Below are 4,291 nucleotides of genomic sequence, written 5' to 3'. Positions count from 1 at the left end.
GGTCAGGATCGAACCGTTTGAATTGCTCAACCTAACAAGTTTAGGGTTTTAGGTTTTTGCTACCAACCTGTATGTTCCCTATAAGGTCGATGTTAGGTTTCTGTCTGAAAGAGTTGGCAAAATTTGTGAGTGTGTATCCAACGAAAGTGATACGGGATTCTTCCCAGACCATAGGAGAGAAGAGATACCTGCAAAGTGAATGTGCAGAAGGAAAAGAGGAGCCTAAGTGGATCTGTATTAGTATTAAGTGTTGTTAAAAGATCATTGTAATACCTGTTGATCTCTAACCACTTCAACAGTTGTAAAATCCCCTTACAGGGTAGCCTTAATTGGCTTGATTCAAAATCCCTTAAATCGGGTGGTCTTAACCGGCTTGCTGTAGATCCCTTAACTAGGTAACTCGAAGCTAATGAGTTTTGAGAAGCTAGAGAAGCTTAGGAGATCCTTTCAACTATTGAGTTCTTAAAATCCTCTAACAAGGTGACCCTACGGGGTTTAACATTTAACCGGGTATCCCTTAACCGGGTGATCCCTAATAAGATCGGTTCCTACTAGAACCAATTGTAATATTCTTAACCGGACAAGGCTCCTAACAAAGTGGACTTCTAAAGAGTTCAAAAAGCAACTTGTGGGTATTCATCCCCACCGTGGTTTTTCCCAGTTGGGTTTCCACGTGAAAAATATGTGTGTCATGTGAAATGCTTTTGTCTTGTGATGCTTTGTTTTATCTTTTATGCACATGAAGGTTCTATGTTTTATGCTTGTATATAAAACATATTGAACTCACTATTGTGAAGATTTGATGGTTAAGTCTACTAGTTCATGCATGTGAATATTATGATAATGTGGTATTGAGCTAAGAGAAAAGCTTAGTGAGTGACCGGTTCATGACTGACTGAGCTATACTGGATGTTACCGGTTGCACTCTATTTTACCGGTATCTCTGTTTATCAGTCATTGTGAGTGTTTGTTGTCAAACTAGTTTTGGACTGTATTTGTGTCTGTACTGATTCACCCCCCCCTCTCAGTACCGGTTTGGTACTAGTGGTTCATCATTGAGTTATCAGAATCAACTTTGAATCTCGCTTGCAATACCTTGAAGACAAAAACATTAAATTCACAGCAAAGATGCAAAGTGAGTTGCTTTTTTCTTTTATTTTTAATTTATTTTATCTTCAGATTTTATTTAATTTACTTCTAAAGTCTTTTCCCCCACTTTGAAGTGCATGACAATGAGTCTTTCTCTAAAGTTCTTTGTGTTAGTATTTGTAACTTATTTTCTTCCATTTTATTGACTGAAATTAGTTATAATGAGTCTTTATTTTTGTTTTATAGATTTTAATTAGTTAATATAACAATTGTTAGAATCGATTAATGTAAGTCATTTATCTATTGATTAATTGTTGATTGAAGAGTTTCATTGGTAATTTTATTAAGTAATGTTGATCAATTCAAAATCTTATAGACTTATTTAAAACATTTGATTTATCAAAAAAATAATTCTTTGAGTGGCTTGAAACTTCATATTCCATAACTTCAAAAAATTTGAAATTACAATTTCTTTTTTAATAAAAATAAAAATAATTTTAAAAATGCATATTTATTTTATATTTTATTTCTATTATTACTTTATTTATAAATTCTTTAAATTATTATATAATAAAAAAGAAATCTATTTGCAATATGTGTGTGTAAATCGCCAAATGATACAATTGTATGAAACCAATTTTTATTATTTTACAATATTTCTAGTCAACAATAGAAAACAACAAAAGAATTCATATATTGCCATCTACAATTTTTGTATTGTTCACCTTTATTTTTTTCCATTTCAAGTATTTAGAATTTTCTAAAAAGCTATGAAGATTTTAAAGTTTAAAGTGTTCATTAAACAATTTAGAAACAAAGACACTAAAAGAATTATGATTTATATTCAATTTGATAAATAAATAAATTAAAAAAAAAAAAAAAAAAAAAAATTATTTTTGAAGATTGATTTTTTATTATACTTTATAAAAGTAAATATAAATAGTATAAAATTTGTAAATTATATTTTTTTTATTTTTTAAAAGTCAATATAAGATAAATAATAAGATTTATTGGATAACTAGTTTATAAATATTAAAAATCATTTAACTGTTAAATATATAATATTTTTCTTATTATATATTCATTCTTTTTTTTAATGATATCGGTTTATCCCACTTTTTATAAATTAGAACAACATACATAAAATTATTACAACATAAAGGCAAAAGTAAAAATAGTTACAAAAGTAGACTGTAGAGCTGCAAACACAATCACTTATGTCGAGGGGAGCTATGACAAAGACTGGAGTTTGGGACTAATAATTTTGAACTTGTCCCTTTAATAGATCTAAATTATACTCGATTGGTGTGTACCACAATCAATGTACAAAAACCCAACAGTTCAAAATAAATAACCTAACAATACATGTAGAAATGATATTACATGAAGATAAAATACAAAGAAAGTGTCCCTGATGACTTCCAATGTACATATGTACACTAGTTGGTTGCACCATGCTTAACATTATGTGTTAATATTGTCAAATAATCAAACCTATTGAACAATCCTAAATCAGACTCTTTACACTGCAAAATATGGTTTTGGCAAGACCCCCTTATTTATATACTATTAAATTTTTAATATTAATTATCTTTTTTCAACTTCTAAAATAAATTGAATGTATTTGTACGATCCAATATTTATATTCACAGTACTCTATGATAAAAATATTTAACATATAAGGTACAAGGTGATAGATTGTGATCAAGGGGAGGATAATGTTAATAGTTTGTATGATATATGGTGGCATTGTAGCTAGATAGTATGTATTAACAACAACAAAAGTGCAAAAAATTTCAAAAATGTGTGAAATGAAGACACGAGCAAGGGTAACGTTAAAATTTCAACTAATTTACCGAATTTTGATCAAATAGGAAAAAATCTCAACATTCTACATAAAACGAAACCAGTGGGAGTTTCAAACTTTAATAGCATAACAGATAATAATTTTAATATATTATTAGATTGAGATTACTGATTACTAGTATAGATATCTTGAATAAATTTATGTAATAAACAACAAGAAATGATCACTTTAAGTTATTATATTTATTTAAGAATTATTTTATTTTATTTTAAAATGATTGTACTTTTTTTATGAATAAATGCACAAAATTCTATTAAAATTTAATAATATACATATTCACAAAAACGGTTGATACAAGACCACACTCCGAAGTTCAAATGGACATATTCTAGATAGCTAGGAACAAAATAAAAATCAATTAGAGAGAGAGAGAAACATAGGTAGGGGGAGGCGGAGGGTCCTAGTCATCTGATTTACCCCACACATAAGTGAGGTCCAAGGTGACATCAAGAATGGACCACTATCATCAATTTCATCATATCCTTGTTTGTCTTCATTTTGTGTTGGACAGATCCTCAAGGTCAATCAAGGGAACCACTTAGAAGAATCAAGCACTGGCCAACCAGCACCATGACCAATCGATGACCCACGACCAATCCTTGGCCAACCCCTACTCTGAGCACTCACTCAGAGATACATAGTGATTTAATAAATAATTTATTACAATTACAGAAACCTTGTTACAAATGAGTTTTGTAACACCTATCTGTTGCTTTGAAAGATGTACCTTAACGATACTTCAGCTTTGTCTCTTTGTCTCCGCCTTCTTGTCTTTTCCAAATCAGTCTTCTGTTTTCGCTAAATGTTTTGCCTCTTTCTTAGATGCAATTACTTCTCTGATATTGGTTCTACTTATTTTCTCAGGTTTACTTGTGCAATACTTTCTTCTCTTAGATGTTCAGTAATCACTTAATTGAACTTATCCTTCTCTCTACTTCTTTTTCGACAACAACATTACACTTTTTTCCATTGCTAAGTTCATGAAGCACACATCACCTCCAAATAGTCAGTTGGATCATAATTCATCACACATAGGACAACTATTGTTCTTCCTCATTGTCATGTCCCATGATCTGTACAATTTCCAATGTATTTGTAGATCATTCACTTAGTTGGTTTGTATTTGGCCAGTAATCAGTTCAAGTTTCTAGGCATGCCTGTTATTTAGAGGATCTGAAAAATATTGAGAGGGGAGGTGAATTGGAATTAACAAAAAACTAAAATCTTAAACCAAACTGATCAATACTTCACTAAAATAGATCATAACCAATACCGATAATCACTAAAATCAATCTACTAATCATATTTATCAAATTGCTCATTTAAGTGTTCCAT

Source organism: Cryptomeria japonica, chromosome 8, assembly GCF_030272615.1.
Source record: "Cryptomeria japonica chromosome 8, Sugi_1.0, whole genome shotgun sequence".
NCBI classification, from domain to species: domain Eukaryota; kingdom Viridiplantae; phylum Streptophyta; class Pinopsida; order Cupressales; family Cupressaceae; genus Cryptomeria; species Cryptomeria japonica.
Note: the sequence above shows the minus strand (reverse complement) of the source record.